The sequence below is a fragment of the Lampris incognitus genome, chromosome 11 (genome assembly GCF_029633865.1).
Source record: "Lampris incognitus isolate fLamInc1 chromosome 11, fLamInc1.hap2, whole genome shotgun sequence".
NCBI classification, from domain to species: domain Eukaryota; kingdom Metazoa; phylum Chordata; class Actinopteri; order Lampriformes; family Lampridae; genus Lampris; species Lampris incognitus.
The window spans coordinates 230,572-246,380 of record NC_079221.1 but is presented as its reverse complement, the minus strand read 5'-3'; the positions used below and the strand labels follow the sequence as shown (position 1 = coordinate 246,380).

The window sequence follows — 15,809 nt, the reverse complement described above, 5'->3', positions numbered from 1 at the left end:
GAGAGAAAAGAGAGTCCAGGAAGTCGATGATGATCTGTGAGGTCACAGTGCCCACGGAGTACTGCTGCTCGGTCAGGTTGAGGGCACAGGAGGCGAAGGCGATGGGCTTCTCCACACCGTTCTGGGTTTGAGACAGCACAGCCCCTATCGCTGTGGCTGATGCGTCACAGGTCACAAAGGTGGAGCTGGAGATGTCGAAGTGAGCCAACACTGGTGGTGAAGTCAGTTGAGTCTTGAGATCACGCACAGCGTCACTGCATGCCTTTGGCCACACCCATGGCTCGTCCTTACGCAGCAGCTGGCGCAGGGGGGCTGTGGTCGCAGAGTACTGGGGAAGAAACCTCAGGTAGTAACTTGTCATACCCAGGAAGGAGGCGACCTGGGCGGCCGAGCTGGGCTCAGGGATGGCCTGAATGGCGTCCACGTTGGATTGTAGTGGAGTTACACCGCTCGCTGACAGCCGGAACCCCACGAAGTCGATGGCTGGCACAGAGAGGACACATTTCTCAGCATTGAGAGTTAGCTTGTGCTTGGACAGGGCTGCGAAGACCATGTTAAGGCGCTTGTCGTGGATTTCACTGGTGGGCCCGTGTACCACTATATTGTCCAGATAAATGGCCACGCCCAGTATGCCAGCCAGCACGGAGACCATGATTTTCTGGAAGCAGCTAGGGGCGGAGCTGAGACCGAAAGGCATCCTGGTGTAGTGAAACACTCCTGCATGTGTCACAAAGGCTGTGAGGTTTCGGCTGCTGGGGTGGAGGGGCACCTGTAAGTACCCCTGTCTGAGGTCGAGCTTGGAGAACACCTCAGAGCCATAGAACTGAGCAGTGAGTTCTTCTGAGGTGGGCAGTGGATACTTATCCGGGACCACTGCCTTATTTACTGCACGTAGATCGACGCAGACACGCAGGCCCCCCGACTTCTTCTTAGCCACCACGAGGTTTGAGACCCAAGGTGACGCGTCCACCGGTTCAATGATGCCAGCTTCCAGCAGTTGTTGCAGCTCGGCGGAGACCCCATCACGGAGAGCCAACGGGATGCGGCGCAGTGGTTGGATGTCAGATTTCACAGCAGGGTTGAGGAGAGGTTGATGGGCGAAGGCGGAGAGGCAGCCCAGCCCCATAAACAGCGATGGCCACTTCTGCTGCCAAGGTGTGGCAACAGTCAGGATTGCTGCCCCCCTTGTGTCTAAGAGGGAGAACCCCAGAGCGGAGAACAGGTCCAGGCCCATCAGGTTGGCCCCACGGTGTGCCACATGAAAAACTGCATTGGGCACCAGCTTGGTTCCATAGCGGACAGTCACTTGGAGAGAGCCAACCAGATCGATTTTGGAATCACCATACCCACAGAGGACAGCTGAGGGTGTGGACAGTGGCAGTGAACCGAAAAATTGACTGTAGGTATCAACATTCAGGAGAGACACACTTGCACCGGTGTCCAACAGCAGGGGGATGCACACATCATTAATGTTGACTGTGCATGATTTGAATGACACTGGCCCAGAGCTCACCTTGTGAATGACGGCGGTTGAAGACTTGGGGGTGTGGCCCTCTGACCCAGCTGGGGAAGATCGACAGACGTTGGCAAAGTGATTGTGCTTACCGCAGTACGGCATGTCTGGCCACGGGCAGGGCAGTTCTGAGCCCTTGAAACATGAGACCGAGACCCACAGTTACCACAGGACTGTTGAGGGCGGGGCCGAGAACGCCGTCGTTGCAGTTGCAAGACGTCACCAGTGGAGTCGGCGCCCGCCTTGCTCTGGCTGGGTTGAGTCCCGAGGGGCAGCCGTGAGTAGAGGGAGGAATCGTTGGCAGCTTGACTGGCGGTGGCCACTTGCTGTGTATTTAGCATAGCGGCACACTCAGCTGCTCCCTCAACCTGTAGTGCGATGGTAATTGCTCTGGACAGCAGCAGATCGTCTTTTTCCAGCAGGAGAGTCTCACGCACCTTTGCGTTGTTGGTGTGTTCGATTAGCTGGTCGCGAACCATCTCGTCCTGAAGCGTGCCAAACTTGCATGAGCTAGCTACCCCTCGCAAATTAGCTACGTACTGCCGCACAGACTCACCAGGCAGTTGGCGTCGCTGACGGAATATAAATCGCCGAAGGAGGGCACGCTGTGGAGCAGCGAAATGGGTGCTCATAAGTCCCACAGCTTCGTCAAAGCTTGTGACGTTCCCCAGAGACCCGAGCACACGATGACCCTCTGCTCCCAAGCAGTGTAGCAACAGAGCCGTCTTCCTAGCCTGGCTCACGTCGTCGAGCCCTGAGGCGATGATGTAATTTTCAAAACTATGTAGCCAGCGAGTCCATGGTACCGGAGGCTCGCCAGGTAATGCCAGGAAGGGGGCAGGTGGTGGGAGAGAGATAGGTTGTGTCGCTCGACACAACCTCTCCACCTCTCCGTGGCATTCTTTATTTACACTGACACAGCATCAAAGGCAGACCCGATCAAACAACCCAGAGCCCGCAGGCATCACCAATCGATCCCAGCACAACAGAACAGCACCAAATCAAATGCAGCACTGTCAATGTGTGCAGACATAACACATCCTTTTCATCTAGGATGGAGAAGATGGATTTTCCTGTTAGCCTGCTGCGCACGTCTTCCGGTGTAGGAATGGAGTAGTGTTGACACTTGACTGCCTCATTCAGGTTGCAAGGATCCAAACATACCCTTAGCGCAACCATTTTTTTTCTTTGTGGCAACAAGACTGTTCACCCATTCTGTAGGTTCATTGACTGGAGTTATAACTTTCCTGTTCTGCAAGTCTGTGAGTGTCTCTTTTAGTGAGTCCATGATGGAGAGTGGTACGTTCCTGCACGCGTGAATCACAGGCGTGACGCTGGGGTCAATGTGTATGTGATTAACTCCAGGAAATTCGCCTAATCCTGTGAAGACCTCCGCATACCTCTGCAGCAGCTCCTCTTTGGTGGCCGGAGGTTTTGCTGGTTGTGGGGACTCCACTGCAAGCGCCTCGACTCTTCTCACCAGCTGCAGCTCTTCACACGCATCTCCACCCAGGATTGGCTTGCCAGCTTGGCTAGACACATGGAAGTCCAATATAGCCGTATGCTTAGACGTGCGGCAATCTAGAGATGCAACACCATCTGAGGGTAGTTGTGCACCACCAAAAGCAATCAGCACAGTCTTTGTGGGCCGTAACTGAACGGGACCTGGTAGCTGCCGGAATACGCGCATAGGAAGCACATTTTGCATCGGCGCCTGTGTCCAACTTGAAGTTAATTGCTACACCTCTGACCGTGGCTGTTTCACGCCATACAGTGCCTTTAGCTTGGTGGGCTGCTTTGTTTTTGTATTTTCCAATCATGCCTATATATAAGGAATCAATTTCACTTTCTAGATTATGCACTGTCTTTGTCTTGTAATTGCCGCTTTTTTCAGTGCTTGATTTACGCACCTTGGAAAAATGATTGTTCTTACCACATTTGTGGCACACTGCACCATAAGCTGGGCATTGACGGGGCTCATGTTTATTTCCACACTTGTGGCAGAGAGTTGTTATTACATGCCTCTTGCTGCTCGTTTTGTTCTTGTTCTAGCTGCCCGTGCGTGTTTGCCCTGTTGCTTTCTTTAATGCATCCACTGAGGCGTCTTGGACAACATGTGACGTCTGCATCGCTTGTATTTGTGACTTAGCGAGCTCGGCTGATCTACACATCTCTACGGCCCTGCGCAAAGTAAGCTCATTATCACGTAACAGTCTTTCTTTCAAACGGGCATCATTTATGCTGAACACTAATTTATCTCTTATCATGTCATCTTCATGTCTGCCAAACTCACAATCTTTGCTCTTCTGGCGCAGCTCTGTGATGAATCTGTCCACCGATATTCCTGCTGACATCGTGTGCGACCAGAATTGATGGCGTTCGAACACGACGTTCTTCCGAGGGCTGCAGTAGTCCTTGAAGGCTTTCAGAACGTCCTCCATCGATTCGTCGTCTCCTTCTTGGATGATGGTGAGTGTGTTATGCACTTCTAGCGCCTCCTCGCCGATGGTGTGAAGCAGAATGGCTATTTTAACCGTCTCTTCCTTATCCAACGCACCTGAAGCGGTCATGTCCAGCTGGAAACGCTGTTCCCATCTTCTCCAGTTTTCTGCGACATTCCCGGTAAGTATCAGCGGTGGTGGCGGCTTGAACTGTTCCATATTTGTGCTCAGGCTAGCACTTGTTAGCTAGCTGCCTCAGCTACCAGCGAATTCGTTGAAGTACCGCCCTCGAATTATACCGTAACTCCGTCTTCTGACACCACGTTGTGACTTCTCTTATGTACACTATTGTAGTGTTACTATTCGTGGGTTACTAACTTAATCACTAATATATATAAGTACACGGAGACGAGGATGCGGCACAAGTCTGATCTTTACTGACGGAGACATCACACACTACTAGGCTCGACCAGTGTATTACAGAACTCAGTAGTGGTGACAGTCCAACACAATTGAGCACCGAGTGCTCGATCCAATACACCACAATGATCAAAAAGGGAGAAAAAAGTATCTGGGTCCCATTCGCAAAACTGAGGGACCAACCACAGATTACTGGCAACATCAAAAGAACCAGAAGTACTATTAGATCTACCAGGAACAGGAAAAGAAGCATGGCCCACACCGGTAACAGATGCACTCAAACCTAACCTCCGCTCCTCCACCTCAACTCTTTTAATTTCTGCCTCCCTCGTCAACTTCTCGACAGCCAGTTTTTCCCTCTCAGTTTGAGCACTCTCTCTCTCAGTTTGTAACAGAAGCAGCTCTTTCCTATGCTCGAAAGTTAAACCAGCCTCACCAGGGCCAGGCACAGTGAAAGTTTCCAGCCCAGGACCAACAGCATACAACTTGGGTGTAATGACTCCCAGTTCAGTCAAGTTCGCTTTAATAACAGCTTTAACATTCTCCTTCATTCTCTTATTACCGACTTCCAATTTAAAATGCTCGGTGATTTTCAACAACTGCTCCCATGACCAGCACTCCAAAAACTCCTCCAATGGAGCTCTCAAAAAATCCTCCACACTAGCCATGACGTAAACACAGCACAGTTTACCTGCCCAAACCACGCCAAAACTGCCGATGCAACAAAAACAGGTTACAAATCCTACCCACAGCACAGAGCTCACACAGCCCCAATGCACAGCCCAAAACATCACTGCTGCCCCGTCCCTCTAACCGCCTATCCAAGGTCTAATTAAGCTCCCCCCTAGTCTTCAGGTGCTACTTGTGGTGAGTACTTACGCACTTAAACCCAAAAGCCTGGTGAAGCACCCATAAAATGGTGACCCACCTGCAGTTTTGGACGTGCCCCAGAGACAACTGCTCCAACCACGTTCTCACCACACTAACAACCCCCCAAACGAATTCCAAAGGGAACCCGCTCCTAAGCCTAACCAGGGATGGAACAACGGCAATTTACTACGGCGTGCACAGGACCGACAGAACTCAATGCCACAAAATCACCAGCATACCCAGCGTGGTGACACAAACGCACACCCCTCAGAAAAAAATCAGCGGCTCCTGACCCACTATAGCAGCTTACATTAACTCAAAACAACCAACAACCACTTACCACACTTGTCAGTATCTCCCAACAACAGATTGCGCAACTCATCCACAAAAATAAGGCGCCCAGCTTACTATGCTACAGCTGATCTGACGTCACGCCAATACGGGATCAACAAAGGATGAGCCTCCATATGTCACAGCCCGACTCGTAGGCTGCGACAAAGGTGGGAGACCAGACGAGTTTGTCCAAGCGCATTTATTTACAAAAACGACAAAGAGCAGAGTGGAGGGGTCATCACAACCTTCAATTGCAATGAAATGCATATGCCTTGTGTGTCTCAGCCCTTAAAACTATATAAGGAAACCATAATGATCAGAAATCCCACAAAATAATCAATCAGTGAAAGCTTGTAAGGTGCCTACTGTTCATTATTCTAACCGCCTGGGGCGGCTGGTCTGAGCTCTGGTGCTCTGTAAGCCTTTTCCTGAGGGAAGGAGTGAGAACAGACCATGTGGCTGGTGCCTTCCATGATACTTGGGGCCTTCCTTCTGCAGTGGGTGGTGTAAATGTCCTGAAGCTGTGGCAGTGCTGTTCTTAGGATTTTTGAAGCTGTTTTTACTATCCTTCTCTGTTTGTGGTCCTGTTCAGTCAAGTTGCCAAACCACACCAGTATGCATCCAGTAAGGATGTTCTAGTCTGATAGAAATTGACCAGGGTTTTTGTGGACATTCTGAATTGTTTAAGACATCTCAGAAAGTATAGTCTCATTTGTGCCTTCTTAATGACACAACTGTGTTTAGAGACCAGAAAAGGGAGTCTGAGATCTGAACGCCTAAAAATGTGAGGTTTTTCACAAATTCAACAGGGACACTGTTGATGTAAACTGGTGTCTGAACCGTTTTGGAACAATTATCTCCCTTGTTTTCTCAACATTTAGGGAGAGGTTTTTATCTTCACTCCATATGGATAGGTCCCTCACCTCCTTCCTATAGGTTTCTTCATTGTTGTCATTTATCAGTCCGTTTACTGTGGTGTCATCTATGAATTTCACTATGCTGTTATATTTGGCCACACCGTCGTGTGTGAACAGACTATAGAAAAAGGGACTAAGGCAACAACCCTGTGGTGCTAGTGTGTTGAGAACTATGGTAGATGAGTAGCTGGTACCTGCTCTCACTGTCTGAGGTCTGCCTGTCAGAAAGTCATATAACCATTTACAGATGGAATTGCAAAGACCAAGGGCCCTTAGCCTTAACACCAATTTAAATGGTACAATGGCATCGATGAGCCATGGGTGCCCAACACCCTGTTGCCGGTTTGTGGTTTGTCCCTCCTCGGACCACTGTGAGTAGGTCTCACCATTGCCGACCGGGAGCACCCCACAAGTCCTGCCGTTTCAGAGATGGTCTGACCCAGTCTGGCCATAACAGTTTGGCCCTTGTCAAACTCTTTTCTCCTGCCCATTTCTCCTGCATCCAACATGTTGACTACGAGAACTGATTGTTCGCTTACCATCTGATCTACCCAGACCTTGACACGTGCCCTTGTTTGGAGATGATCGACATTATTCGGTTCACCTTTGCGTGGTCAGTGTTCTGGCTCATCTGTATATTTTCCCAGATATCACCAAAATGTGAATTCTCTGAAAGTCTGTGGCTTCACCGGAGTTTGCAGTGACAACTTTTGTGACATATTTTGTTTGTTTTTTTTTTCAATTTGTTTACCTCAGGATCTAAATATAGTCTCTCTCCACTGCACCCAGGCTCATGAAATCATACTGGTATGAGTGTTTTTGTATTGCGACCCACCAGGAACAGATTTATGAGAACAATTTAGTGGTTATTAACAGGATGTCACTCCAGTGATGGAAGGTTATTTTGATCTAATTTATTTTGTCAATCACATTGAGGTTTGTAGTTTTTTGTTTTTCTATTGTGTCATCCCAAGATGATCTTGCACATTCTACACGCAAAGGGCCACAAGGAAAAAACTGACAGGCCAATTTTTTTTGCCTGTAAAAGATTCATGTTTTTTTTCAACTTTGCACTGTCCAACTACATTGAAACAATGGTCAAGATGGGTGTTGATTCCAAAATACAGTTCTCCCACTTACAAAAGAAGGGGGGGATACCCTAAATGTGCTCAAGTTTAGATGTTGTTTGTCATGTTGGGGATACAGGAAATCTTTCAAGATAGGAGATGAAGCAAGTAAGTTGGTTCCAAGATACTAAAAGTGGAAAGAGGGAAAAAAAACTTGTAAAACCGTTTTTTCATTTGTATTCATCACACGGTAGAGTAAAAAAAAAAAAAAGACAGTTCTGTCCTGTTCAATATGAGTATTTGACAAGAAAGTCTTGGCATGGCTAATGACATTATTCCAAAATGGCTGTTAGTTCATTTTGATAACTCCTTTACAGAAAAAGGTGTCACTTTTTAAACAATGAGAAATTGCATGAAGGAACAGTATTACTTGTGGACATTATTTCCAGTATCGCCTCCGTTCATATGTCATAGCCCATTGAGCCTGGCCGGACTGTGCTCAGCCGTTCTTGTATCCAGTGTCTGTACTACACCAGTAAAGAGCCTTAATCATAAAGCAGGTCGCTCATCAGCTTGGCTGTTGATTCCAGAGGTGGTTTTGGTTTTATTTTTGTTATTGAAAGCCACATATGACTATTTTGTTTGAATTATGTATTTGTTTTTATTTAAAAGTCCAAAACAACAACATTGGAGCCAAAAAAGAAAAACCCCGATGTCTTCATACAATGATTCATTAAGACTCATCAGGTGAAATGTGCTACTTTCAACCAGAACCGGCCCAAAAAAAACCACATAACACACACTGCACCCTAGGTAAGATTGTCTGCGGCGCCCCCTTGTGACCAGAAATGTGTGCTTTTAATGCACCACTAGTAATTTCCTTGGTCAGAAACTAAAAAAAAGGAAAACCTTTATGAAGAAGCACAACAGATAATGTCAGACTTGTTATTCAACCTTTATCCAGTCAGCAGAACTTAAAATGTATAAATGCTATATAAAAAAGCTATATTAATCAGTAAATCAAAACAAAAACCAGATAGAAATAATGTACATCATTCAGGGAAAAAAAAGCTTTACAAGCCCCAGTTTTAACTAAGGTTAAAATTAACAAGAAATAAGCTTTAAGAAAAGCCTTTCAGTGCAGCCTGGTGTATGAACACAATGTGCAGTCTGTGAATTAATGAAGAAATTGTCCAATAAAAAACAAAAATGAATATATCAACTATTCACATTGCTTTACAGTAGGTTGTTGTGGTTAAATGGCGATATAGAAAAATAGATAAGAAATATGAATAAATGAAAAGGGTGAGACATTGAAACTATGAACTACAGCCATCTTCAACAACTGGATCCTTCTCGCTTCTCTGGCTGTGAAGTCATCATGTCATCCTGCGACTTGCTGGTTTCTGCTTATTATACTAGAGAGCCCAGTTACATGCTCCATGGTAGACCTCTGATATGTTTTTATCAGTTTAAGCTTAGAGAAGCTCCTCTCTGTGGGAGCTGTGGCAGAAATTCGCAAAGCTAGCCACATGTTAGGACAGATTTCTTCCAGCTTCTTTTCATATAGGAGAGCCAAAAGTTGCATTGTAGTCATATTACTCGGTGGCATGTTGTGAAACTGCTCCAATTCTGAAGCCAGTTCTCCACCTTCATCTTTTTCATTTTTCTTCCTGTTCTTTCCTTTTCTCCCATGGGCACCAGATAGGTTTGGCTTTTTAGATATGTCAACATTGTCGACATCAACAGCAGAAGTCGCTCAGTCAGGACAGGTAGTGTAGGGTGGCGATGTTCTGCCTTCATCACCGCACGTTAATAGTGAGAATGGGGGACAGAGCCAAGTCCAAGATGCAGACAAAAAATTATTTCACTATATTGTAATATATTTGGAAACGTGTTTATATTTTATCGATGGGGTGCATTAAACAAGTAAGTTTTATTCTTTTTCTGTCGAAATTGTTCTTTCCCTAGTAGAGGAGCATCTTGCGCCCCTAGCATTTCCCTATGCTGCCTATGCAGCAGACCGGCCCTGCTTTCAACATTTATTTCCCTGAATTACACGCCACCTGTGTTCCCGTCACTATCTTTTTCACATGAACCCATTACAACGACTACTTTTGGCTGCTCCTGTTAGGGGTCGCCACAGCGGTCCAGCTAAATATTAACATTAAATAATGGGTTCAGATGATCCCATTGTTTAATGTTAATATTTCGCCGTTTGAAGCACTGAATCATCTGTCACGTCGTTCAGAAGTGTTTGAATTGCAACAGGAGGTTGTCTTGTCTCCTGACTGTGAGTGGCAGATGACCTGAACATGAAGACGTGATCAAGAGAGACCATCACCTGATGAGGTTTCCAGACCCTTTCCAGACCCTTCCTCACTTTGACCTACCTGTCTGTGAATGTAGCATAGCAGCTGGCTCAGCCAGGAGGCGCTGCAGGTGTCTGTGATGTGCAGGAGGTTCTTCCCCAGTCCACCGGGGGAGAAGTTGTTTGTTTCCCCACATAATTAGCAGATTCAAATGTTGTGATGCGTTGTTGTATTTACGATTGTGTTATCAATTCATTTTGAGAGATACGTACACTACAGAGTTGGAGCAAATTCCCCATTAGAATGTTGAACTGTGTTTGTTGTATAAATATTTACTTTCCTTTTGTTTTTGTTTTTGAAAAGCACGGTACTCTGGAGTGACCTGCTATTGATAACAGACATGTTAATGTGCGTGTGTCTTGTAAATGTGAAGCACTTGCTGAAGCTGGACTTGAGCGGGGAACAGTGAATCTGATTGAAAACAGTACGGTACCCTGAGAGGACCCTTGATTTTCCAGTATTAAAGGTTAATTCCACCCGAATTGTCTTTAAACTATTTATTCAGATATATTTTATCTGCAACATTGTTTGTTTGTGTGTTATCCATTGAAGAACACACTCAATACATCATGGATATTAGTTTGGAATTTGAGTTTTTCAATTAGGTCTATTTTTTTTTAGATGGAGGAAAATTCAACTCTGACATCAAATAGTATTTCCTGGGATAGTAAGAAAAACAAACTTTTTTCTAAACGTGTTTAGATAGGTCGGTTGCATTCTCAGACGAGGCAGTTTGAAAGTCACAGTCGACTGCATTTTATTTATTTTTTATTCATCATAGCAACTTGTGATTGATAAACACAACAGTCAATGTTGGTGGGATTCTGTAAAAAGATGTCGAAGAAGACAAAAAGCTGTTTGTATGCAGACATGTTAAAGGGTTTCCTGTCATACGTCACACGGTCTTAAGGCTGTCCAACAACACAACAATTGCTAGCTGTGCTGGTCAGACCTCAGTGGTCTGTTATTATTATTATTGGATTTAAAGGACTCAACAGACTCTGATTGTCTGATGGCAGCAGGCAGGTTATTCCACAAGAACGGGGCCCGATAGGAAAAGGCCTATCGGGCCCCGTTCTATCTATCTATCACTCTATCCATCTCTCTCTCTCTCTCTCTCTTTATATATATATATTTATCCATCTGTTGTGGTTACACCGCCCCGAGCTGCCCAGAGCCCTAGAAAGAGAGAGTTACGTCAACTCCGTAGACGTCAATGGGCCAATTAGTTAACAGCAATGGCGGATCATGGGAGCCCCGGATAGTTCCAAACAGTGCGCATAGAATATGTGTCACGTTGGAATATATCTATATCTATATATAAATGTAACAATCTGAAAATATTGGTTAGTAGTTACCAGAAATCGCGGCTAAGCAGTTCATTTAAATGACCCGCCACGCTTCGTTTGGAACTATTCGGCGGCTACATGAATCACGCGACCCTCTCGCGTTCTGACCCCTCATTGACGCAACTCTCTCTTTCTAGGGCTCTGGAGCTGCCTCCCCGGCACCTTCAAGCCACTCCCCCGGCTTGGACGCGCCGGAAACATCCGAGCGCTCGGCTCGCGCTTTGAGGAGACGAGCGCTGCGCTGCACCAGGTGTTTGCCATCATCTATCAGGTACACCTGCGGCAGTCAGGCAGCCTCCCACCAGAAGCCTCCCAGGGCTTCGACGTACTGAGCCCTGCGGTAAAGCTCTGACAAGCCTGCTCCCGTGAATTTCCTGCTTGCTCTTTTCTCGTGCCTATTCCCACGCTGCTGTTTTGTTCCTCGGTATCTAACTCCTGTGTTCCTGTTTTTTGTGTTTTCGTCTCGCTGTTTTTGTTTTCCCTCAAGACCCTCCCTCCGCGACTTCCACTGCTCCCTTCGTCTCCCTCGCTCCTCATCTCCAGTGACCTTCACGTTTTCCCCGGACCTCTCCAGCGATCTCCCTCCGCATCTCTCTCCCTGGACCCCTCCCTTCGGACTTGACTTCCTGGATCTCGGACCCGGACTTCCTCGGACAACCCCTTGCTCTACGGATTCGGACTTTGGTAGCCAGGCGCACGCACATCGTCACAACAACCCCCAGCCGAGATCATCCCTGTGGCAGTGTTGTTTATTTTCCTGCATTAAAATCGCCTTCGGGTTTTCTCGGTGCTCTGTGTCTGTCTGTCCTTTGGGTTTCGCTACACTGGCCTCTGGTCTTCATTCGTGACACGTAACTCTGTCTGTCTATCTATATATCTATCTATCTGTCTGTCTGTTTATATATCTATCTATTTGTCTGTCTGTTTGTCTATCTATCTGTCTGTCTGTTTATATATATCTCTGTATGTCTGTCTGTCTGTCTCTCTCTCTGTTTGTGCCTGCTTGTCTGTCTCTGTGTCTGTCAGTCTGTCTATCTACCTAGCCATCTATCTGTCTGTCTGTCTGTCTGTCTGTCTTGGTATCTATCTGTGTATCTGTTTGTCTATTTTTCATAATACTGCAGGTGTTGTGACGCATGGCATCTCCCTCGTGTGGCCTACAGGTAATACTACATTGTACTGTCTTACATATCCACAGAGCTGGAAAAATGTCTCCCTCGTGTGGCCGGCAGGCAATACTATACGCTATCTTCAATATCCACAGATCTGGAAGAATGTCTTCCTCATGTGGCTTACAGGCAATATTACACTCTACTGTCTTACATATCCACAGATGTGGAAGTGACTGCATTTTATACAGCGCTTTGGTAGTACAATGGGATTTGACCGGTCAGAGATCTGTCAATGTACAATCTTGAGAGATAAAACCTGCTTTTGTCTTAATGTATCTCCCCTTACGCGTAAAGTAAATGTGCTGAAAATCTGATGTAGTAAAAATCTGTCTGTCTCTCTGTCTACCTACCTATCTATCTGTATGTCTGCGTGTCTGTCTGTCTGTTTGTGTCTATCTCTAACTGTCTGTCTGTCTGTCAGGTCTTTCTATCTATCTATATATCTGTCTGTCCATCTATCTATCTGTCTGTCTGTCTCTGTGTCTGCCTGTCTTTCTATCTGTCTGTTATACGGCCACGTGTGTGTCCGTATAGTTTTGTGTTCCCTTCTGTATCTAACCCTCACTCTCCTTCTACATCCAGATATACGCCAGGGGCTCCTCATCACCTGATCATCCAGTCAACCAATCAACCAATTTCCATCAGCTGTGCAGTCTACTATTTAAACCCCCACGTGTCTTCAGTTCCCCGGCCAACTACACTGCTCAAAAAAATAAAGGGAACACATAAGCAATGCAATGTAACGCCAAGTCAATCATACTTTTGAGATATCAACCTGTCCAGTTAGGAAGCAACACTGATTTGTGAATCAATTTCACTTGTTGGTAAATTGTCTAATTTCCACCAGGTGGAAATTAGACAATTTGCAACACAACCCCTATAAAAGGAATGGATTTGCAGGTGGTGGCCACAGACCATTTGCCTGTCCTCATCTTTTCTGGCCGATCTTTGGTTAGTTTTAAATGTTGCTAGTGCCCTCACCACTAGAGGTGGCATGAGGCGGTATCTGCAACCTACAGAAGTTGCTCAGGTAGTGCAGCTCATCCAGGATGGCACATCAATGCGTGCTGTGGCAAGAAGATTTGATGTGTCTCCCAGCACAGTGTCCAGAGCATGGAGGAGGTACCAGGAGACAGGCCAGTACACCAGGAGACGTGAAGGGGGCCGCAGGATGAAAACAACAACCCCACAGCAGGACCGCTATCTGGTCCTTTGTGCAAGGAGGAACAGGAGGAGCACTGCCGGAGCCCTCCAAAACGACCTTCAACAGGCCACTAATGTGCAGGTTTCTGCTCAAACAGTGAGAAACAGAATGCATGAGGATGGTATGAGGGCCCGACATCCACAATTGGGGCCTGTGCTCACAGCCCAACACCGTGCAGCCCGATTGACCTTTGCCAGAGAACATCTTGGTTGGCAGATTCGCCATTGGCGCCCTGTGCTCTTCACAGATGAGAGCAGGTTCACACTGAACACATGTGACAGACGTGAGAGAGTCTGGAGACGCTGTGGAGAACGTTCTGCTGCCTGCAACATCCTCCAGCATGACCGGTTTGGCGGTGGGTCAGTGATGGTCTGGGGAGGCATATCCTTGGAGGGCCGCACAGACCTCTACGTGCTAGCCAGAGGTACCATGACTGCCATTAGGTCCCGGGATGAGATCCTCAGACCCATTGTCAGACCATATGCTGGTGCAGTGGGCCCTGGGTTCCTGCTCATGCATGACAATGCTCGTACTCATGTGGCCAGAGTGTGTCAGCAGTTCCTGTATGTCGAGGGCATTGATGCTATGGACCTGCCTGCACGTTCCCCAGACCTGAATCCAATCGAGCACCTCTGGGACATCATGTCTCGTACCATCCGCCAACGCGATGTCGCACCACAGACTGTCCAGGAATTGACTGATGCCCTGATCCAGGTCTGGGAGGAGATCCCTCAGGAGACCATCCGTCGTCTCATCAGGAGCATGCCCAGACGTTGTAGGGAGTGCATACAGGCACGTGGAGGCCACACACACTACTGAGCCTCATTTTGAATCGTCTTGAAGAATTTTCACAGAAGTTGGATCAGCCTATGTTCTCATTTTCCACTTTGATTTTGAGTATGATTCTGAATCCAGACCTTAATGGGCTAATGATTTTGATTTCCATTGATCATTTTTAGGTTATTTTGCTCTAAACACATTCCTCTGTCTAATAAATAAAGATTTTCAGCTGAAATATTTCATTCATCGAGGTCTATATTGTGTTTTTAGGTGTTCCCTTTATTTATTTATTTTTTTTAAATAAATTTATTTCTGATTTTTCCCTTTTTTCTCCCAATTTAGTGGCCAATTGATCCCTATTTTAATTCAAACACCCACCCTCGTATTGCATGCGTTCGCCAACTGCATCTCTCCGGCCGGCAGTCTCGAAGGAAAGCGTCTCCCCACTTTCGTGAAAAGGCGAATCCAAGCCGAACCACTGTTTTTCCGACACACACAGAGACGCATTCACATGACGAACACAAGCCGACTCCGCCCCCCTCCCGAAGACAGCGTTGCCAATGATTGCTGCTTCACCGAGTCCGGCCATAGTCGGATCTGACGAGACCGGGGCGCGAACCCCAGTCCCCAGTGGGCAACTGCATCGACACCAAGCCGATGCTTAGACCGCTACGCCACCGCGGACGGTCCCTTTATTTTTTTGAGCAGTATAGTTTAGTTTGTGTGTGATTGTAGTTAGTGTTGTGTGGCTACGTCGTGTTGATGTCTTTGTCTCTGTAGCTAAAGTCTGGACAGTTTTCAGTTACGTTTTGCATTGTTTCAGTCTGGAGTATTTTTTTTTTTAAACTTATTTCTGATTTTTCCCTTTTTCTCCCAATTTAGTGGCCAATCGATCCCTATTTTAATTCAAACACCCTCCCTCGTACTGCATGCGTTCGCCAACTGCATCTCTCCGGCCGGCAGTCTGGAAGGAGACCGCCTCCCCACTTCCGGGACAAGGCGACTCCAGGCCGAACCACTGCTTTTTCCGACACACACAGAGACGCATTCACGTGACGAACACAAGCCGACTCCGCCCCCCTCCCGAAGACAGCGTTGCCAATATTGCTGCTTCATCGAGTCCGGCCGTAGTCGGATCTGGCAAGACCGGGGCGCGAACTCCGGTCTCCAGTGGGCAACTGCATTGACACAAAGCCGATGCTTAGACCACTACACCACCGCGGACTCAGTCTGGAGTATTTTGAGTTATGTTTAGCTTTTAGTTTGTTTAGTTCTTTTGGGCAAGGGGATCAAGGTAAGATGCCCATGGGCAAACACCCCATCACGTAGCTTACCTCTGTTAGACACACTAAATTAGGAGCGGTTGCCACC

At 46.9% G+C, this 15,809-nt stretch overlaps 1 long non-coding RNA gene across 1 annotated transcript; it reads left to right on the top strand.

Annotated features, from left to right (window-relative positions):
* The first annotated feature begins 11,309 nt into the window (after positions 1–11,309).
* LOC130120294 (uncharacterized) lies at positions 11,310–13,616 on the top strand. The gene is made up of 3 exons (XR_008810967.1): positions 11,310–11,622; positions 11,770–11,966; positions 13,553–13,616. It is a non-coding gene; the product is annotated as an uncharacterized LOC130120294 (long non-coding RNA).
* Positions 13,617–15,809: the final 2,193 nt, after the last annotated feature.